The sequence below is a fragment of the Talpa europaea genome (assembly GCF_964194135.1).
Source record: "Talpa europaea genome assembly, chromosome: 14".
Taxonomy (NCBI): Eukaryota; Metazoa; Chordata; class Mammalia; order Eulipotyphla; family Talpidae; genus Talpa; species Talpa europaea.
Genome location: NC_140082.1, coordinates 48,080,035 through 48,103,329, shown reverse-complemented (window position 1 = coordinate 48,103,329; position 23,295 = coordinate 48,080,035).

Sequence of the window (23,295 nt, the reverse complement as noted above, 5' to 3'; positions counted from 1 at the left end):
CCCAGAGCCCTCTATCTCAGAGAGTGAGGGTAGTTTGGGGCACAGAAAGATCAGCAGATTATCAAAGAAATTGCTGTTTGTCTAAAACATGAGAGGGTAGTGGAGGATACCAGCTCAGTTAAGGGAGAGCTGAGTACGGTCCTAAGGGACATTGTCTGGCCTCTCTGCCTGTTGAGAGAGTGGACCTGATTGTGAACCAGCCCCCCGGGTGTATGTCCATTTTTGGGGTACCTGACAAGTAGTCTTGAGCCTCTGTGATCATCTTTGGGTCAGAGGATGCCAGTAGCAGAACTATCATTGTCCCCATTACACTGATAGGGAGACTGTGGCCGAGAAGGTGAGTGAGCACCCAGTGTCACTCAGCTGGTAAGCACGGGCATCAGGCCTGGAACTCTGGTTCACGGACGCCACGTGGTGCGTCATTACTATTGCAACGTTAAGCCCTTCCTGTTCTATCACTTATTGTCAATTCTAACACTTCCCAAATGGAACATTATTGGCAGCAAAGGCTGACAGTTCTTACCTGACCGAAAGGAGGTGAGGGTGAAGGATTCTGGACAAATAAGTTTAAGAAATACTCTATACTCAGGGTTCTCGAACTTTTGGTGTAGGATCACTTGTACCCTTGAAAATCTCTATTACTGAGATTCCCAAAGAATTTTTATTTATGTGGGTTATGTCCATCAATATTTACTGTCTTAGCAATTAAACTGAAACTTTTTAAAATGTCTATGAACTTGTTTAAAAATAACAATAATAAAGTTACCACATGCTAACATAAATACTAAAATTTTGTGGAAGGTGACTATGTCCCCTCAAACAAACAAAATTAGTGAAGAGGGAGGCATTGTTTTAAGTTGTTTTAAATCTCTCTAGTGTCTAACTTAAGAGCTAAACTTTCATGTCTGCTTCTGAACTTAGTCGCTTGTTCTATCAAACAGCCTCTGGGGAAACTCCACTGTAACTCGTGAGAGAGTGAGAGTGAAAGAGGCAAATGATGTTTTGAAATAGACTGTCCAGAGGTCATCCAAAGAGTGCAATGTGATCATGGAAGGGGTGAGTGGAGAGTGGCACATTCCGAGTCATGTTAGGAAGGTCATGTGGGTGCTTCACAGAGAAGAAATAGAGGAAGGGCCGGGATGGAAGCAGAGGGCCCTTTTGGTGAAAGCTCTTATATGAGTAAGGAAAAGATGGTGATGATTGGGTGGGGGAGCCTGGCAGAGAAGCAGTTGAATTCCTGAGAGTGTTGGCTCCACACCTCCAGGGCCCAAAGGGGAGCCACAGAGGAGAGGAGAGGCATGACTGGAGGGGAACTGTCTCCCTTCTAGCACCAGAGTCAGAGAGGCATGACTGGAGGGGAACGGTCTCCCTGAATGTGTGGCCAATCATGTGCAAGGCATGGTTTGGGCCGGAGAGAGGGTCTGTCCTTTCCACAGCAAGAGTGGAAGAAGCCAGGGCCTCACTGCTGTCCTCACCCAGCATGCCAAGACCTGGAGCATATAGCATGGTTAAGCTCGACTCCATGTGCTCTATGGATACTGGAATTAGCCCAGGCATGGGCATACAGGAAACAGCCCCCACACAGACTGTCCTTAGAGAGCCTACCTACCTTCCCCAGCCCAAGACCTGTGCATGGTGATAGGTGTTACTTTGTTTTATTGTGATCATTTTGCAATATATACAAGTATTAATATTGTACACCTGAAACTAGTGTAATGTATATGTCAATTATACCTTAATAAAAAAATAAAAGGAAATGACATAAATGAAATGAAAAACCACCTCATGTAATTGTAAGACTGTCTATGTGAAGTTTCTGATGAAGCATGAGAGTTGCTTTAAATTTTCTTTGACCACATTTTTTCCCCTACTTATTAAATTTAAATTGACTTATGATTACTTGTTAGAGTAGATAACTTGGAAGCCACAGAACAGCATGACTGGCATATGACAAAAATCTATTCTAAATGATCTAAAAGAAATACAGATGCAGGCAATTTGGAACTTGTAGAATAGCTTCATCAAGTTGTAAGGGGTCAGGCTTCCTCTGTTTTAATGTCCTTCGCCATCAAATCTCATGGCCCAAGTTTTTGAGAGCGCTTGGCCTTCATGTGCACACTGCAGTCTGGAGAGCATGGAAAGAACGAAGAGCATTTGCCTCTCTTTATGGAGACTTCCCATTGGTGGGCGCAGGATTTCTTCTTCCCTCCCACAGGGGAAAGGACATGTTCTTACTAAAGAGAATTAGAAGTCATTGCGAAATTATTGTAAGGGCAGGATGACACAGGGCAGGTTCTCTATGACCCGAGCAGACGGGTGAAGGAGGAGTCAGTCCTGGAGCCCTCAGTGGTTTTGCAGGCTTTTATTGGGATTTACCAGGCACATGGCAGGCAGGGGTGCTGGGGGGCTGGGAGACTGGCAGGCCTCCGAGCTCCCAGCAAGTCTTCACTCTATCTGGCCTCTCTGGTGTTCTCTGGTGGCCTCTGCTGCTCTCGTGGTTCTGCTTCTGCTTCTTTGCTTCTGCTGGTGTCCCCCTGATGCTGCCCTTATAAGCCCAGTCTCTTAGCACAGGTGACTCCCATCTACATATGCCCACACCCTACTCCAGTGTTTCCCCAGGGCTGAAAAAGAGGGCTGCGTCTTCTCCCTGAGGAGGACTGCCCACCATTAGGCATACATTCAGGACTGCAAGGATCCATCATTAATCCTAATGGCGGGAGGGCAGAAAAGCCTGATACTTTTTATTTATCCTACAATTACACAATCTAACATTTATTATATGATAAGATTGTGATGGGAAAACATCAAATAAAATGAGAGTGATTTTTGTACCCCTGTCCTGGGTAAGCCTTTGGGAGCTCAAGAGTGTGTGCTGGAACTTGGATCCTGGACATCATTCTACGAGGCTGCACCTGAGGAAAATGCAAAGAAAATCCACCTCTGTCTGGGGCTGAGGAAATCTGTCATCTTTCTCTCTCAGGTTGCTCCCTGCTCTCTGCTTCTGAGTAAGGCTTCTTTGGCTGATGGAGTGAAACTCAGGGACACAGTTGACCTTGGTATATCTACAGGCAAGAAGCAAGGCAGTATCAGGGGTAAAACCAGCAGAGGTAAACTATATGAGGTCCCCTGAAGGACAGTAGTTTACGTGTGTGTGTGTGTGTGTGTGTGTATATAGAGAGAGAAAGGTCAGTTGAGAGAGTGTGTATATGAATGTTTGTGTGTGTGCAAACAAACAATTTGGTCAAAGACATCCCTAGAAGGAAGTCTGATTGCCTACGTCAAGGTAAGACCAGAATTTCTTTGTTTAGCTGAACTTTGTTTCACCATCTGTAAAACAGGACCAGTACTTGTGTCTTTGATATACCTCTAAGGCACAAAGTGGTGGAAGCAACATCATTCGAAACATTCGCAAACATGAAGAACTCTAGAAGACATTTGTTCCATCTCTAACCCAATAAGAAAAACCACAGAATTGCTGTCTGAGAAGGAAAAAAAAATGTCAAAACATCAGCAGTTCAACTATCTGTGGCATCCTAAACCTTCTTTCAAGTTGCTCTCATCATGGTGTGATAACAGCCGAAAACAATCAGCCCAAGGGATATGGAGCACCAATCTGTTCGGCACAGAATGTCCTTGGCTCCAAGTGTTTCTTCTCAGACCAAAGCTGCTTTGAGGCCTTGGGAGCCGCAGCGGGGGGCAGCTCTAAGCAAGGGCGTTGGGGGGTGGCAGGGGCAGCCTCCTCACTCTGATACTGGTAGAGATAAGCCTTCAGATAAAAAAACAGAAATAAGAGGTGAGGAAAGTGTTTCCCCAGGGCTGAAAAAGAGGGCTGCGTCTTCTCCCTGAGGAGGACTGGTGAGCACCTCTGGGTCTGGCCTCCGTGATCTTCCTCCTGTTATCTTGACTGCCACATCCCCTTTTGCTGCGGTGAACCAGGGGATAACATCTGTGCTAGATGATGACTAACGGGTCTGAATCACCCTAGAGAATGTCAGTGATGACCTCCTCTAGCTTGGCTAAGATGGCAGGTCTGTAGAGGGGCCACCGGGAGGTACTGTGACCATATTCTTTCTTGCCAAAGAAGGGACACTTGTTTGAAAATGAACGGAGGTTGGGCCTCCCCTGGTGGCGCAGCGGTTGAGCTCTGGGCTGCGAAGCTGGCCGCAGCCTCTGCAGTGCCGGTTCGATCCCCGGCTGCTGGCGAGGGTCCCACATGGTGCACAGACCTCTCCTGCCATGCCCGCTGCTCCCCTCAGCAGTGTATTTCGTCAGTCTGCCTGTTCTGTTCCCCGCTCTGGCTCTGGTGAATTCTCTCACCCTCCCGCGCTTCTGACTGTACCCAGTGTTTGTATAAATAAATAAATAAATCTTAGAGGTAAAAAAAAAAAAAAAGAAAATGAAAGGAGGTTCTACTAAAAATGATCTAGGTAAAAAGGATATATTGTTACCCACCCTGGGATCAGGAGAGTCTGGTAGAAGAACGTGGAGGTTTCCCATGGAAAGGTGGCCAGGCCACAAGGACTATTGCACCAGGAGAAAGAGCTGCAACCTTTCTGCCTGGGGAGGGGTTGGCTAGTGGGGGACTTCTGTTGGGAAAAGGACAGTAGGAGGTGACTCAACAGGTTACTCTTTCCTGGGAGTCTGGTTTGGAGATCCATAATGGAGTTATAACACCTCACATTTTTCTAGGGTTGCACACTTTTCAAAAACACTTTCACAAGATCCACAATTTAATCAGAAAATCCCACCCAACAGCCCAAGGGTGGGTCTGATTTTCATTTGAGAGATGAGAAACCGGAGGTGCGCATGAAGCCAAAGCCTGCAAGGGGTGAATTTATTTCCTGGCATCTGACTGATGGAATATTCTATCCACTATTCTTCCCACCGGAACAATGGCTAAGATCTGAATTTCTTACCACGCTTTTCTCAACTGGTGATCTCCAACAGAGGACAGAAAATTAGGAAGAAGCCCCACAGTGACATGGAGAAGAAAAGCCTCTGCATGAAGAAGGGGAGGTTGGGAGCCTGTCTGGATATGGGGTTAAGCTTCTGCCCAGGTCCCTTTGTGTCCTGGTGGTTTTATAATACCAGCAAAAGACCAGGGAGTTGGGGCCAGCAGGATGAAGGATGCATGAAGCTACTGACTGAGCCCTGGAAGCAAAGTGACTTACTGCTCCTGCAATTTCATGGAATGGCAGACAGGCAGAGCTGAAAGTGGCCTTGACGATCATCTCCAACTCCTCTATCTACAGGATGAGCTACCTGACACCGAATAGAAGGAGGAGGCAAAATGTGCTCAAGCATTTCACTTGCACATTTCTCATTTAACCTGCCAAAACTGTGAGATAGAAAATATCTCACTGAGATGAATTCTCTACCCAATCTGCTAAGTGTGAAGGCAGAATTTGAACTCAGCTCCCAGCCTGACTCTGAAACCCAAGGTCTTCATACCACACAGCCCCCACCTCTCCACACAGCCCCCAAATGGAATGCCTGGAAGAGGTCAGGGCAATCTGAAGGTACACTGACCCCCATCTAAGTCTTTTTTAGGTCAACTCTCATGACAAATATTTTCTTTTTGATTTTGTAACCCCAGGCAGTTAGTTACCAAGGCTGCAAAGTAAAGATAAGCTTGCAATAGAGGAACCTCCCACTTCGCCTGAGTGCACTGTGGGCAATTTCTGAATGATTCTCAGACTGTCAAGTGTAATTACCCCAAGAGATGAACACTGAGGCCACCATGTAGATATGACCAGGGCTCATTTGTCTCATGATCTCAGAAAAACCAAAGAATCCAGAGGATAATTAGGCCAAGAGACAAGGTGGTTGAAAGTTGTGGCAGGTCCTAATTGCCCACCCTGCCCCAGAAGAGCCTCTCCCCACCCCCACAGGCCCTGGGGAGGACCATGGTGGGGTCTCAAGTGAGAAGACAGTAGCAGCAGATGCAGTTTCATAGGCAGCCTGCTTTTTTCCCCAGGGACAGTGCCATGCAAGGAGGATTCCAGATACATATGGAAGGAGTCGGTGGTGGTGGTGGGGTGTTTGGGAGGGGCCAAGTGAAGGTGCCAGCAGTCTGGTGATCTCATGTCCACTCTTGTGTGGCCACTTCTGAATTGCTTTCTCCAAAAATGCCAAAGAACCCAGAGGAAAAGGGGCAATGGGAATTATATTCCCCAGAAGACCAGGGCTCTACCAGAGGGAAAGAAATGAGCCTTATGTGGGACTGGGGTCTTTCTAGCAAGTGCTTGTATGAACCTGGAGGGGCAGTTCTGCAAGGGGTGAAGGGCGTAGGGGCCTGTCCTTGAGCAAAAGTCAGCAGAGTAAAAACAAGCAGGTTATTTTGGAAAATAGTCTGGCAGACTGGCCTGCTTTAGGGCCCAGTGTTCGGTAAGTCTTTTGCCTTTTTGGTTGGTCAGCACTTACCACATCCTTGAAAAACAGATTGACACAGGTGGCCTTGCTTCTCCATCGGGCCAGTGTTTAGAACACGGAACTACACAGAGGCAAACTGGGGTCATGAGCCACAGTCAACTTTTCCTCCATGTAGCCTCCGCCAGACCTGTCCCTGCCAAAATGATGCTCCTGTCCAATTCCATCTACGAGATCCGACCTGCCTTTCTAGGCTCAACCGAGAGCACCTCTTTCACCACGTGCTAACTTATTTTCATTTTTAACTTATCTAAATTATGAACACTTCAACCATTCTTTGAAGTGGAGAACAGAGCATGATGCACCTTACCCATGAATCATCCAAAATCAAGGTTTCATCACACTTGCTCCATTTCTCATCTTCTTCGGAAAAAATTTAAAGCGTCATTCATTTTACTTCTAAGAGCAAGCTTTTGTGTGTCTAAAAAATATGGGTATATTCAGATGTGGTGATATTATGGCTAGGCCTAAAAATTACCAATAATTCCTTGCTATTGTCCAACATCCAATCCATATTGAAATGGACCCAGTTGTCTCCATTTTTTCTAGAGGTTGATTTTTTTTTTGATTCTACCATTTGATTTGGTTGTGTTTTGGGGGGATGGATCGGTTCTGCAGAACCTTTTGCCCCCCCATGTGACTTCTGACTCCCCATCCCCCATTTATGCTCATCTTACAGGCCTTATTATGGGTGATCTCAATTATGCCCATTGCTGAACTGGCTTTTTAAAAAAAAAAGATTTATTTATTTATGCATACACGAGCTTGGGTGCAGGCCAGAGATGCAGGAGGGTGAGAGGATCCACCAGAGACAGAGTGGGGAACAGAACAGGCAGATCGACTGAAATACACTGCTGAGGGGAGCAGTGGGTGAGACAAGAGAGGTCAGCCACACAATGTGGGTTTCTCCCTGGCCTGCCGGGGATTGAATTTGTCTGCAGAGGCTGCAGATTGCTTCATAGTGTGGTGCTTAACCCCTTGCACCACGAGGGAGGCCCTTGAACTGGCCTTTTTTGCTTCTTGTACAGTGTAAGCTTTTTGAAGGCAAGCACAATGAACTGTCTTCATTGTTGTTTTCCTCGTGGTTCCCAAAGTAGCGCATTGTGTGTAATTGCTGTTCCATTGGTTCTTATTTATTTATTTATATAAGCACTGGGTACAGTCAGAAGCGCGGGAGGGTGAGAGAATTCACCAGAGCCAGAGCAGGGAGCAGAGCAGGCAGAAGGGCCGAAGTACACTGCTGAGGGGAGCAGCGGGCGGCAGGAGAGGTCTGCGCGCCATGTGGGACCCTCCTCCGGTGGCCAGGGAGCAGCCGGGGATTGAACCGGCACTGTAGAGGCTGCGGGCAGCTTTGCAACCCAGCGCTCAAGCGCTGCACCACCGGGGAGGCCCTCCATTGGTTCTTTAAAAAGCACTGTATTGGAGAGATCATGGGGTGATTATTTTCTTTGCCACTTAAAGTTAAAATTTTCAGATTTTGAAACTTTCCATGACTGGGGTGACCATTAGATTCTGAGGGATGTGTACACAGAGCAGAGGGTAGACCAGATGACCTGCATTTCCGTATGACTGTATTTCTGCAATGGGAATCTGGCTGACTTTGTCCTCCAGCTTTGTTCTGGGACATATCAATATTCTCTTGGTTAAATTCCACAAGCTGGCATGATCTGAAGAGGAAAATTAAAGCGTGGTTTCTTGCCATCCCTTTTTACAGCTTGGCAAGGAGCAGAAAGGTTGCCCTTCCCTCCTGGTGTTGCTGCGTCATTTAGAGAGGTTGCCTAGAGCTGAGGACTTGGCGTGCTGGAGTGGTGGCACATCCTGCCCCTTGCTCTGCTTTCTGACCCAACTCTCTGATCACACAACCTCTGAGTTGTTTATTTCTAGAGGTATAATCTATATGCCATGTTGTAAGTGAATGGAAAATAAGGCTTGGATTATGCATTCTTTATGATTTATTTGTTCAACAAGCTCTTTTTAAGAATCTACCATGTGCCAGGCCCTCCCTGGCCAGGTTCTGGTTGTGGGGGAGGGTGATCCGAAGGAGAGCAAAAGTCGCTTTGCTGGTAAGGAGCTCACAGTTTAATGAAGGAGAGCCTATCTGTGCCAGGGTGGGAGGAAGCCAGGATGCTATGAGAGAAAAAGTAAGGTATCAATCTCAGAAGGCTGAGATGGAAGGGCTTCCTGGAAGAAGCAGCTTCTAAACTGAGTCTTGAAGGATACAAAGGAATTTGCTGGACGAAAGGGAAGGGGGCCTCTCTGGTGGCACAGGGGTTAAAGACAGAGCTATCAAGCTATCACCAGCCTTTGCAGCACAAGTTCAATCCCCGCTGGCCAGGAATCAACCCACATGGTGCAGCAGACTTCTCCTGCCTCACCCGCTGCTCCTCTCAGCAGTATATTTCAGTAGATTTGCCTGTTCTTCTCCCCACTCTCTCTGGTGAATCCTCTCATGCTCCTGCACCTCTGGCTTACACCCCAGTTCTTGTATGCATAAATAAATAAACAAATCTTTAAAAAAAAAAGGGGGGCCTCCTCTGGTGGCGCAGCAGTTGAGCGCTGGGCTGCAAAGCTGCCTGCAGCCTCTGCAGCGCAGGTTCAATCCCTAGCTGCCAGCGAGGGTCCCACATGGCGCAGCAGATCTCTCCTGCTGCGCCCGCAGCTCCCCTCAGCAGTGTATTTCGTCAGTCTGCCTGTTCTAGTCCCCGCTTTGGCTTTGGTGAATCCTCTCACCCTCCCACACTTCTGACTGTACCCAGTGCTTGTATAAATAAATAAATAAATCTTTTTTTAAAAAAAAGAAGGGGAAGGAAGAAAGGAAAGAACACTGCTCTCCAAGGAGAGGGAATAGTATATAGAAAGAAAAATTGCATTTCCCTTTGTTTTCAAAGACACTTGTAACTCACACTTCACAAATGATTAAAAAAATAAGCCTTGGGGGCCTAAATCATTTGCCCAAAGGGAGGAAGAGAAACTAGAATTATGGCCATAGATTCTCTGAGAAGCAGTTTAACATCTTGACTTTATTCCAATGTATGTAGCATCCATTTTTCCACTAAGTCACTAGTAAACTAATTTGTGCCAGTCATGGAAGGGCTGGCCCCAGGGGTTGATTGAGTGCACAGTTAATACATTGTGGGAAAAAAAGTTTAGGTCTGGCCTTGTGTGGCCTACACAATCACCTATGGCCCTTTGACAGCACCTTCATGGCTCTCCTGGGGATGAGCCACAAACCTTAGACAACGGAAAAACTTCTCTTCCTGAAGCAGATCCAGATGGTTTTATGATGTTGGCTTATTGACAAGCTAGCAACACCGAGTACTGACCAACTAGGATTATTTGATGGTTTATGTATTCTATGAAAACCACTATGATTTTTTATTATACATGAAATGTTATGAAATATGGTTAATCTTACCATATTCTTGAGGAAGATGTAGTTTTTTCCTTCTCTTTTCCACTTCAGCTGGTTAGAATAAAATCTTCAAAAAGATTAGAAGTGCTCCTCTAGAATAGTTCTGTGAGCTTTTAAAAAGCCCCTTGACCCTGAAGTATTTGGCACTAAAGAGATTACCATTGTGGTAGGCACTCCACTTTGAAGACTTTTTTAATTAGAGGAAATAATGAAACTAGCAATGACACGGCATACTCACCACCTGTCAGACACTATTCAGATACTTCTTGTACTACTCTGCTTAATTGTCATTAACCCTACCAGACACATTCATTATTAGCCTAGTTTTATTTATTTTTATTTATTTAATTAATTTATTTTTTAATATATTTTTTTATTTTTTACATCATTGTTCATTTTTCAACAATATTTGCTTCCCCACCCCCTCAGGTGTAGTTCCCATAGAGTTTCCTTCCCCAAGGCACCCGTGCACCATCACCTCAGTCCCCTCGGCTCCTCCCTCCCTCCCTCTGATCCCTCTCTCACCTCCTCCCCCGCAGTATGTCTCTGATTTATAATTGTCCATTTCCGCTTTGTTGTGTTTTGTACTGTTGTTATTTTTTCACACTGATGTCTTATTGGGTTCCCCTATATTCCTGCTATAAGTGAAACCATCCGATATTTTTCTTTCCCCTTCTGACTTATTTTACTGAGCATAATTCCTTCTAGCTCCATCCACATTGCTGCGAATGATTAGCCCAGTTTTTACGTGTGAGAGAACTGACCTTCTAAAAAGATGACTTGTCAGTATCACAGAATAAGAAACAGAACTAGAATTCGGACCCCAATGTCTACTTTCCCTTTAGCACCATGATTATATTTCATATAAGACAGGTAGCCTCAGAGATTTAACTCTCAAGTCAGACCCTGTGGAGTTGAATCCAGGCTCCCATTCTTATTGCTTCTGGTCATGTTACCTAGTTCCCTTTGCCTTGGCTTCCTCGTTGTAAATGTAGCAGTAATGGTGACTTCCTCATTGGAAGGATGCAGGGAGTCTCTCCAGGTAAAATGCTTAAAATAGTGCTTGGCACCAATAAGTACTCCATGGGGGTTATTTCCTTTTACAGGGACCTGGACTTGAAATCAAGGTTACATTTTTGCCTTTGCTTGTCTTATTGGGGGAGAGGACAGTGTGCTGGCACATCTTTGAGGGCAGCACAGTTGGCCTGTGCTGAGAAGCCAAGGCAGTAGAGGACCAGCCAGAACAGGGCTGCCCACATGCCAGGGTCCCAGAAGCCCTGAGGAGTCAGCCTGTCTCTGCGAGGCTGGATCCATCTGATAGGCCAGTACTGGAAAGCACAGGATTTTGGAGACAAAGGCTCCTGAAAATAATTGAAAGTTGAAAAATCTCCCTGAACACAGTGGTGCTGCACAGCCCTAAAGGTGGTGCCCAGGGGATCACAGCATGGCAAGCCTCCACCTGCTGAAACCAGTCAAAACCCATCTCAGAGTGTTTAAGCCAAGGCTCCTGTTGAAATCCAACTTGCCCAGAAATCTGTGACAAGAGTGAAATCTTGCCTGTTGGGGTGTGGAGGTGAAGGTGCTGCTCAGTGAGGCCAGATTGGGACCACTGGGAGCCAGGCAGGTCCAAGGCCAGGCAGACAAAGAAGGACGAGGTGGTGGCCACTCGTTGCTGCAGGAGCAGGAAGTGGTGGCGCTGTGAGTGCAGGAGGATGAGCTGAGCTACCTTTTGAGGGTTCAGAAAGGATAGACCCCTGGATCCAGGGAAGAGTTGAGTCCAAGGCCTGGGAAGGTCAGCAATGCCAAGGAGGAGTGAACAAGAGCAGGGATGGGCAACACGGGGGATCTTTGGCTTCTGCAGAGAAGCTGGCACTGAGGGGGAGAGGGTGTTGTGCTTTCCAGCTCTGGTAGATGAGGATGGGTATCCAGGCCCAAGGGCAGTCACCTGCTGCTGCTGCTGCCATACAGTGCGCCAACAACACTGTGCTTGTGGGGAGAGGTCAGGCCCTGTCCAGTGCTTGCTGGATTTGCAACTAGGGCAATTTCTTCAGCCTGGTGGAATATTGGTTTTCCCATCTATTAATTGGGGATGATACCATCTGCCTTATGGGACAAAGTATAGACTTCTAAGCAATGCCTATGCAGGAGTTCCAGGAGCAGCATGGTCTGGTGTATGTTCACTAAGTCTTTCTTTAGGATTTGGTGTGCTAGGTTCATGTCCAAGGCCCAGCCCTTCAAACTAGACAGAGATCTTAACCATCTGGCAGGAATTGCAGCCCTCTATCAGGTGTGAAGTGTATAACTCCCACTCTCCTCAAAACCCAAGGTGACAAGAGTAACTGACGACATATCTCTACCCTCTCCTGAGCCCTAATGATCTGCGTGATCACTTCCCTGATTCTTGTTTGTCTCATCTGTAAAACGGAGCTAGAAACAACAGCCTCATCTCATTGTGCACGTAAAGACTCCTGGTGCTAGCTGAGAGGAGAAAGCAAACATTGTACAAAAATGAACAGTGATGTAAAAACAAACAAATAAATAAATAAATAATATTTTTTTAAAAAAGAAGCACATGAGAATAAAAAATGAAGACTCTTGGTGCTCAAAATATGGGAGGAATGAAGTCTGAGGCTCTTCAGGGACAGGGGACCAAGAAGGAAGCCTGGCTTTGCCCAGACGCTATGCCAGCAGCTGCAGTCTTGGGGGACACTGTGCCCATGGAGAGGGACAGTGCTGTCCTGTAGCCGGGAGGGGCAGGTCCAGTTTGTCTCCAGATGACGAGGCAAACCCGTTCTGTGTTGGAGCCCGATTCCACCTTGTCAGCAGAGGGACGTCAGCCCTGGCTGTGCACAAGACTTTCCTTTCATCACTTGTCCCCCACACTGAAATACAGACGCCTCTGTCACATGACTAAGCACAGGCCCCTCTCCTCGCAGCGATGTTAGCGGGGTGGAGCTGAGAGTCTCTTAGTGTCTCCTGGGTCTTCCCACTCCTCAGCCAAAATGGCTGCTTGCGGGACAGGGTAATGGTGATCTATGCGGAAGCCCGGCAGCCTATTCGGCGGGTGACTGGAATAGCTGCCTTGGAGGTGACTTTCCATTAGGGGTGATTGAACTTAATTGTAATGGCAGGATGACGTACTGTTTCATCATCCTCTCTCTGGTCTGAAGGTGAGAGGAAAACTTTCTTTCAGGAATTACAGTACAAAATCCCTATAACAATTTGCCAATCCTAGTTAATGCTCAAATATTGAGCAGTAAGGTACCTGTCAGCTCAAACAAACAGGTTTGTTTGTCAGTGTGGGGCTCTTGATTCCATGGCCGTAGAGCAAGAAGGCATGAGGTTGTCATCACTCCCTAGCTGTGTGGCCTTGGGCAACTTGTTCATCTCTGGTTCTCAGTTTCCTCATCTGCGAAGTTGAATGACAAATGTAAGCGCTCTCTTGAGTTGTTGTGAGGGTTACATGACCTGGTGTATGATATGGTTAGGACAGTGACTGAAACGGGGATTGCCATGGAAATATTAACTCCTGTTATTAGCTCTCTACGGGAAAGGACTAGCATAAGCAGCCATTTATAAATCATGTTCAAAACCACAATTGAAAAGATAACTGGGCTCAAGTGAGGGGTTCATGGAGGAGTTTAGAAAAGCAGATTGGGGTTGATTTAAACCACAACTTGAATGCGATACCATGGAGTGGAAGCATTTCTGAAAGTTTCACAAGAGGAAAAGCAATGAGAAAGAAATCTTATTAGAGGTTATTTCAGACAGTGGGGATGGAGAGAAATAAATTTACATGAGCACTTTATGAAGGAAGTCCCTGCAGGAACTCAAAGCTAATTGGATCTGAAGATGAGGGTAGAAATGGTCCAGGTGAACTCAGGTGACTCACAGAAATGGTGTCATTTCCAGAATGGGTTTGGAGGGAAGAGGCATGTTGGTTTTGGGATCCCAGAAGGAAATGGCAGCTGAGGGACCTGGCCCAGGCCCTGGGAGCTAGGTCAGAGCTGGGCATATAGATTTGGGAGACTGATGAGATAAGAGGAGTTTCTCAGCTCTTGAGAGTGAACAGAGAGGGAAATATGGGAGACTGAGGACAGGCATACAGGATATTTGCAGGGTTAAAAGTTGGTAGGAAGAAGAAATTATGAGAATGGCAGAGTAGAGTATGATGAGGAAGAACAAGGTGGGGTGTGTGTTTGTAGGAGTTGGGGGTGACGTATGCGGCAAATGCTACAGAGAGGCCAAGAGGGATGAGGATGGGTGCAGGCTGTTGATGAACCCTGGCCTGGGTGGATGGTGGACAGAAATGGTGCAAGTAGGAAGGAAGGTCTCAGGCAAATTAGCGGTGGGATTCAGCTTTAAGATTTCTACAAAGTTCCAGGGATTGGAGATAGTGTCTTCTTACAAGGGAAAAGTACCAGCATGCTTGGCAAGTCAGATGGCCTGTTCTTTGATTTGCCAGCTGCTTCTAGAGCCCAGACCAGGAAACATTGGTAAAGAGATGATGAGATTGGGCCTCTTAGTCACATAATTTTGAGCAATCTGTCCCTGAATTCCCCATGTTTGAAGAGTACATTTGCAATGGATGGTGTCTGGTGTTTCTGTCCCTATCAGCCCAGGAGCCCGTTCACTAAGTCTTTCTTTAGGATTTGGTGTGCTAGGTTCATGTCCAAGGCCCAGCCCTTCAAACTAGACAGAGATCTTAACCATCTGGCAGGAATTGCAGCCCTCTATCAGGTGTGAAGTGTATAACTCCCACTCTCCTCAAAACCCAAGGTGACAAGAGTAACTGACGACATAAAAATCTATAGTTGCAGACTATCTACAGGTGTGCTAACTGTGAGCTAGTTATTAGCATCTTGATATGCAGTCTAGAAATTCGAGGTTCAGAAACTGGACCATGTTCCCACAGCTAGTAAGCAGCAGAGCTGAAATTAGAACCCACACACTTATACTCTGGGTACAATGGTCTTTCTGTCACAATGTGCTATTTTAAAATTTAAGTGGATTAAAAGAAAAATTTAAATTTGAACAGTGTGGAGAGTTTTGTGTAACTCCTTGAGATGCTTTACAAAATTGTAATGGCCAACTTTGAATTGTGGCATCCTGATGGTCCTGGGGACGTTGGCTTCTCTGTGTGGAAACAGTCGGTTTTAACCTTTTTTCTGATTTGCAGTTGGGTGTATAGGGAAACTCCAGATTGACTTTGTGCTACTGCTTCCAGATCTGATACCCATTTGAATGGTAACCACGGAAACTTGTGTTTTCTCCTCTCTCACAATTGTCTATTTTCAGTGGATGCCAGTGGATTCCCAAAACAGCAGCCTCTGGCTTCAAGTCCTACCTTTATAACTGCTGGAACCCAAGTCCCTTTTCTTCCTGAAAGACAAGGAGCCTGAGAAGATGTAATGATTCTCCCTGTTGGGATATGGTTTTGCCAAAGCAGAGCCATTTGCTGTGTTGTCCAGGTCTCTGCTGTGCTTATGGGGCTCCCATTCTGCTGGCATGGGTTGATCTTGATGTGACCTTGAGATTAACAGCTACCACACCATGGTCTGTCTTCCTGGTGTTAACCTCATGTCCTACATGGCCCATTGTCACCTGATGGGGACCTGAAGTCTATCAGCTCAAACCCAGCATAGCCAGCTACCCAGCAGAGCCAGCTACCAGCTACCCATCATAGACAATTCTGTTTTCCTTCAAGAATACAATCCCACATTTCAGTTATTTCATTTCTTTCAATGTCTCTGGTGTCCCAGAAATTTAGAGAAAATTCCCAGGGGTTGTAGTGAAAGACAGTACACTCAAAAGCACTACGCATTGCACTCCAAATTTTTTTCTCTCTTGTGACAACTGGCCACTGCCTCTATATTAAGCTCAGGCTCTGTGGAAGATGGGGGTGAGGATGGGTCACATGTGATTTCTACCCCCCTTTAGAGTGAGTCATTATTTGTGGTTTTATTTGCTCTTTTCCAGAATTGAACATTGGCTCCATTATTCCTGAACAGGTCAGTAGTCTCTGCTCCTCTGCTGGGCAGACTTCTGTGTTCCTTGACACATACTTGATAAATGGCGCTCTGTGGGGAAAAAAGAAAACCCACAGGGATGTGGGAGTAGAGCTATGTAGGGGTCACCTGGTTTTAGTGGGACTTCCTTCTGGTAAGACTCACCTATTTAGTAGGCAGGTCTGAGATGGCTCCCAGATAACCTCACCCTCGGTAGGCCTGCCCTTTTGTGGTCCCCTCCCACACTGAGTATGGCTGGCTGTGTGACAAGAGCATGTTAGAGAAATGACCCAATGTGATGTCTGAAGCTAGGTCACGGAAGACACTGTGACTTTTGTCTTGTCTTGAATCACTCACTCTGGAGGAGGCCAGCTTCCACATGGGGAGGACACTCAAGGGCAAATGTACATAGTGAGGAACTAACTCAGCCAACGTTGATTTACCAGCCACATGACAATGAAACATCTTCAAAGTGGATCCCTTATTCCAGTAAGTCATCTGGAAGACGGAAGACTGGAGCCTCTTTTGACATCTTTTTTTTTTTTTTAAAGATTTATCTATTTATTTATACAAGCACTGGATACAGTCAGAAGTGTGGGAGGGTGAGAGAATTCACCAGAGCCAGAGTGGGGAGCAGAACAGGCAGAAGGACCAAAGTACACTGCTGAGGGGAGCAGCAGGTGGGGCAGGAGAGGTCTGCGCACCATGTGGGACCCTCACCGGTGGCCGGGGATTGAACTGGCGCTGCAGAGGCTGTGGGCAGCTTCGCAGTCCAGCGCTCAACTGCTGCGCCCCCCCCTGGAGTCCCCTCTTTTCACATCTTAACGACAACCTCAGGAGAGACTACACCAGAACCATTCAGCTGAGTCACTCCTGAGTTCCTGATCTACAGACACTGCAACATAAGAAATGCTATTGTTGTTTTAAATTACTAAGTTTGGGCCAATTTGTTACACAGCAACAAATAACTAACATACTCTTGGTAGGTACACAGGGACTGAAGACTAGCCTGGACAGGTCATAGTTTGCAGTGTTTCCATCCAATATTGCTGCCTATCCTGCTTCTACTGTATCTACTATCCTTCGATTTGGGTCACTGCAGGAGACTTGGATGCATTTCCCCAGGCTCTCAAGACCATTTCACACTGATCAATGTGGAAGCTGCAGAATCCACAAAGCCATACAGATTGTGAATGGACATGAGGTGCTTAGCAAGTTAGACAGCAGAGTGACAGGTGGGCACACATGAGCCTACAGGCTGAGCCCTGACCTGCAGCTACCCCTCACTGCCTCTTCCTGGGGCTTCACTTCCCATGATGACCATACAAGATGTGGGAGGCCATCTCAGACACAAGAAAAGACTGGTCTCACAGTTACTTATGTGGGGCTAAGAGTTCCCAGGATTTCCAACCAGAGAAGATGGGGCCAACATATTTTGTTCATCAGTCAGTTGGCCCACGATATAGCAGAAGGTCTTCTAGGACAGCTTCATGAGACTGAAAGTGGGTACATAGCAGGCACTGAATAAATATTAGTTGAACAAATGTGTGAGTGAGAGGTCTTGGTCTCCCTTCCTCTGCTCTGCTTACAGAAATCTGGGGAGGGATCTTACTATGTCTGGGGCTCACGGTTGCAGAGGAGTCCAGGAGAACTGGAGCAGGGATGATGAGGTTGGTGAAAGACTTCAAAATCAAGGCAAGTGTGGAGTGTGTGGAGTTGCTTAGGATGATTACTCTGTAGGGGGAAGACTCAGGCACATTATACATCTGCAAATCATCAATGGGCCTTTTTGTGCCAGAAGGATCCAACTTAGCCTCTGGGGGTCTACAGTCTAAACAGGTAGGGAGAACTCAAGGCCAGGTATATGTTAATCCTGTTGAAGAATCAAAGGCTCTTCGTGATACTTCAGGAGGAGATGAGCTGCTTGTCCCAGGAGTAGTCCAATTCCAGCCAGATGATGGGATAGGGCTGGGTGGGAGGGCAATTTTCTGGTCTGTGGACTCCACTCTGAGACAAAGAGCCTGCAATTTGGCCACTTCCTTGCTGTGGAAGTCACTGGGCTGGATGCAGGAAGGTCCTGTCTTAGTCTAATTGCCCAAGATTGGGGGGTATGCGGTCTGGCTATTCTAGACAGCAATGGTGTACTCACCTTGACTGAAAGGGTCCCTTACCCTTTGGCACTTTTGCGCAGAGCAAGAGGAACACATCACAGTGCTTGGCCCTTTAAAGAGCGGACCAGTCATGGGCTCCAGAGCACCCAGCATCTTTTTTCAGTCATTGAACTGGTGAACCAGAACCGAGTCATTTTTCCTTCTGCAACTCTTAATTAGACAAATTGGCCTTGCTGAAACTGACACTGTGCTGGTGGACATGGAGGGATCCTAGATTTAGTCTCCTAAAGAGGGGTCGGAGAGAGCACCAGAAGGCAGTGGCTCTGCTTGGTGCCCAGGAGAGCAGAATCCTGTCTCCGATCTTCCACCCCCTGGCCCATCAGCTTGGATGCCTCAAGCCCCCTTCAGGCCCAGATCCTCACTGGGCCTTTGCAGCACAAGGCAGGGAGAAATATGTTACCCCCATTAAGTAACAGAACAAATGCATTCTTCCCAGTCCATTACAAAAGCTCTGGAACTGGAGCCTCCCCAGACCAAATCAGTCCATTCATGTGGAGAGAGCTCAGGCCGGTGGGAACTGGACATTTTGTGGAGACACTGGCGACTCCCCCACTGCTTGTGCCCCCACCCCCCTCAGTGCTTTGCCTTGAAGTCCCAAAGGGCGGAACGAGTGCATTCTTTCCTGGGGCAGCTGCTCTGCTAACTTCCAACATGTTGTGCTCTGAGCTCATAAAATCAGAGGAATCAAAGGGAGAAATTGCAAGTGCTCAGGCCCGCAGGGACCGGCGGCTTTGGAGACTCCGGTTTGCTTTTTATTTCCATGTGCGTCAGATGTGCCGGCTCATCTTGCAGCGCCTTGGCCGGCTCTTGCTCTTCCGCAAAGGAAGGTAAAGCAGAGTTGTGGCCAGGGGCCCCTTAGGCTGGGAAAATGTTGGAAGGCTGGGCTAAAGCCTGCCATTCGAGAGACAAAAGCAGATAACTGAACCAAACACGGGAAGAGTTGCACATGGGTAAGCTGGCAAAGCTCTGAACGCACTGGGACGTCAGGTCAGGCTTAGCAATGAGAATTAGAGAGGAAATATTCTGGGCTTGGGAGACTTCCCTTTCCTCAGCTGTTGCAGGAATCTGCTGTCTGTTGTTGAAGTCCGTTTGCCTGGATGCCGTGACTCAGTGGCTGGTTTCCCTCCAAAGCAGGCACTGGCTTCTCTTGTGGAAAAAATAGCAGCCCTGTGTGTTGATTTCACCTTTTACAAATGGGCAACAGAGTACATTCATGTGGGGCCATCCTTGTGGATCTTGTGGGCACCCCTGGCTGCTCATTTATCCCTGGTCACGCCCCAGCCCTCCAAAGTCAAATTTTGAGCTGGGAGAAATACTTGACAAATGTGAAAACCTTAGAAGCAGCAGTGGCCTAAGGAATTGGTAGAGAAAGACTTAGTTTAGTTTACTTTTCTCTTTGAATAGATAATTCATTTTCTTAGTTCATAAAGCAAAACCATAAGAAGTTGACTCCTACCCTCACTCTCATCAAAACAATCCTAGGTGAACAATACTCTGTTTCTTGGTATCTTTAGCAAATACAAGTAAGTGTGTGCGTGTGTGTGTGTGTGTGCATGCCTGTGTGTGTGTGTGTCTGTATTCCCCTCTCGCCCCTTATTTTTTTTTTAAGATTTATTTATGTATACAAGAACTGGGGATACAAGCCAGAGGTGTGGTGAGAGGATTCACCAGAGACAGTGGGGAAACAGAACAGGCAGACTGACTGAAATACACTGCTGAGGGGAGCAGCGGGCAAGTCAGGAGAGGTCTGCTGTGCCATGTGGGTAGCTCCCTGACCGGCAGGGGACCAGAATTGAACTTGTGCTGTAGAGGCTGCAGACAGCTTCATAGCTCTGTGCTTAACCCCTTGCGCCACCAGGGTGGACCTCGCCCCTTATTTTCCCCCTTTTACAGAAAAGGGAATGTCAATGGCTTATAGAAGAATGTAAGAATCCTCAATCTCATGTATGTTCAGAGAAATGAAAACTAAAACTGCAACAAAATACCTTCTGTCAAAGGGAACAAAAGTTAGTATTCTATGCAAACTGTTTTGGACTTTGCTCTTTTCCCTTAATTGTGTATCTTGGAGATCTTTCAAAGCGGTGCATAAAGAGCGTCTTCATTCACTTTTACAGTTTTATAGTGTCCTATTTATGGACGCATCATAAATTTATTTGACTAGTTTTGTATTGATGGACCCTTGGGTTGCTTCCAGGCTGGTGCTACTACAAACGGTGCCACCCAGGACATTTCTGATACGTGTAGGTACATCTATAAGATAAATTCTGGCAAGTAGGATCTTTGGGTCAAAGGGTAAGTGTGGTTATAATTTTTATGAATTTTTCCAGTTACTCTCAATGAGGTAGAATATTTGCAGCCACTGGAATCAATTAGAGATGCCCTTTCCTGATAGCCTTGCTACAAGACATTTCACTGCAGTTTGAATTTGCAATTCTCTTGTTAAAGTGAGACTGAGCATCATTCCTCTTTTATTTATTATTATTTAAAAAGATTTATTTATTTATGCATACAAGAGCTGGAGTACAGGCCCGAGGTGCGGGGGGTGAGAGGATTCACCAGAGACAGAGTGGGGAACAGAACAGGCAGACTGACTGAAACACACTGCTGAGGGGAGCAGCGGGCAAGACAGGAGAGGTCTGCTGCGCCATGTGGGTAGCTCCCTGGCCTGCTGGGGATCAAACTCATACTGCAGAGTCTGTGGATTGCATCCATATGCTGTGCTTCACCCCTTGTGCCACCACGGAGGACCCATTCCACTTTTAAAAGCTGTTTGTACTTGCTTTTCTATGAGCTGCCTATACTAATCCTTTACCCATCGAAACAGAAAATTGTATTGCTGGCTTGATCTTTTATCTTATTAATTTCTGGGCACTCTTAATATGCTAAGAGAAGAGTAGCACTCTGTGACACTCTTATGCAAATATGTACCCCATAGTGCTGATTTTTGATTTTGTTTATGTTGTGCATGTATGTGAAAGTTAAAAAAAAATTAGGTGATCAGATGTAGTAATCTTTTTTAAAAATTTGGAATCTGGATTAAAAGATTTTCCCTATTCCAAGATTGAAATGGAATTTATCCCTATCTTCTAGTCTTTTTATGGTTTCCTTTTTCCCCAGTGTCTATTTAGTCCATTTGGTGTTGATGCTGTGACAAAATACAAGGTTTGGGTCAAACTTAACTCTTTCAATTTTCCTGATACCATTTTCTGACCCATTCATGCCCCAATGATTAGACCTGTCACTGCTGTAATGTACTGATTTTCTAGTTAGAATTGGATCTATTTCTGTATTTTCCAGTTTCCACTGATTAGGCTGTCTGTCCACTACCTGGTTTTCAGCTTATTCCTTCTCAGACCTTATCTTTTTTCCTTTTTTTAAAGTAAAGTTGATGTGGTTCTTGCTTCTCTTATAGAGATGATCTTGCTTATTTTACTTGCAATATAAACTTAGAATCAGCTTATTTAGTGGGAAAAAAGTTGATACTTGTACCAAGATCATATTACATTTATAAATGAAGGAGAATGGACATGATAATGAATCTTTCTCTCTTAGAACCTGGTATCTGTATTCATTGGTTCTACTCTGGCATTTTAAAAAAGATTTTTCTATTAGACATTTTGCAGCTTAAGTTTACTTGCAGCCATTTTATTGTGTGGCCATCTTCCTCACTCCATTTTCGACATGGTTGCCATGCGGTGTGTTAATTGTTAGTTCTACATCAATGAAATTTTAATTTAAAGAATAAAAATTTTATTTATTTTTATAAAAGTGGAATGGGTCCTCCGTGGTGGTGCAAGAATAAAAATTTTATTTCAGCTAATAGAACAGAGCCCCAAGTAGGTTTTGGGAAAACCATAACCAGGGTGGGAATGCTAAAGCGTGTGCCTTGTGAAAATTAGGGGTCCTTCAGTAAGAGAGAATTGGAGGGGTATAACTGAATTTCTGAAGCTTCATTTTGGACCAAGATTTAGAAGGTATAAAAACACAAGCAGTTACATGGGCAAGAATTTGTAGTGCCCTTGTACATAATTGTATTCCTTCAGCTCCCAAAGAGCAGAAGGGGAATGGCCAACGTCAGTGGCTATGGAAAGTGTGGGTTTCTCCAGGCACCACACCTGTGGCTGCTGAACGGCGACAGGCAGGAGTATAGGCCTTCTGGCCCATGGGCCCTTAGCTTTCCGAACAACTCTTCAGAACTCATCAATGAGAAGATGTGAGAGCAGAGGGAGAGGAAGGCTGATCCACACTCGTCGGTTCCCATGGCAATGGAAGGAAAACTGGAACTAACAGGTGGCCTGTGGTGACGGTCATTGCATGAGAGACGGTCATTGCTTTCTCTCCTTTGCTGTGGTCCAAGCAGAGTGGCAGGGCTGCTGTGTCACTCCGGTACCTTTGGAGTCTCCTGTATAGTTTATTCAAGGACTTTAAATTCACCTGGGACTTGGGGACCTTTTAGGGAACAAAGTTTAGATTCTTCTTCATCTACCACAAAGAAGAGGAAAGGAAGGAGCTGCTGTCAAGCACCTATGTATTAAACTTGGTGCTATCAGCCTATCCTCTTATTAAATCCTCTAAACAGCCCTCCAAAGCATTCTCTCTGCTTCTATGAATGAAGAAACGACGGCTCAGAGGGGCAATTAACTTGCTGAACGCCATACAGCTGGTAAGTGTCAGGGAAAGAGTCTGCCCGTGAGGGTGGTCAGTGGAAGTAGAACTCTGGGCTCCTCCCTCCCCTTGCCTTAAGGAAAGCAGCTCTGCCTCTGTTTGCATTGGGTGAGGATTTCCCATGACGCTTTGACATGGAGAATGGATTCTACCATTAGAATGGATTCTACCATAAAGGAGTCTATGTTCTCTCTAGACAAGCCCCCTTTTTTATGTTTCTCCTTCCCGTGGGTGGGTTTTTAGATTGACAGCACTACCCCACTCTTATCCTGCCCTCAGCCCTGTACCCACTACTATTGCTCCCCTTTGCCTAGTGGATCTGAGGGAGTCCCAGGCCACTGGGGCTCATCATCAGATATTGAGGACACAGAGGAGCCTCAGGGCTGGGAGGTAACCGTGGCAGCGCAAAGGTGAGTGCTCAACCTGCCCAGCCCTGCCCTGGTCCTCCTCCAACCTGCTGCATCACCAGCTTCACGCTGCAAGGTCCTGCACTGGAGGAAACGTGGTGTTTTTCTCAAGTGCTATAATGGGGAAAAACTGCTGACAGGCCTCCTCTCTACTCTCTCCAGACCACAACAAAAGGATTCTCCAACCCAAAGGGTCAGTTACT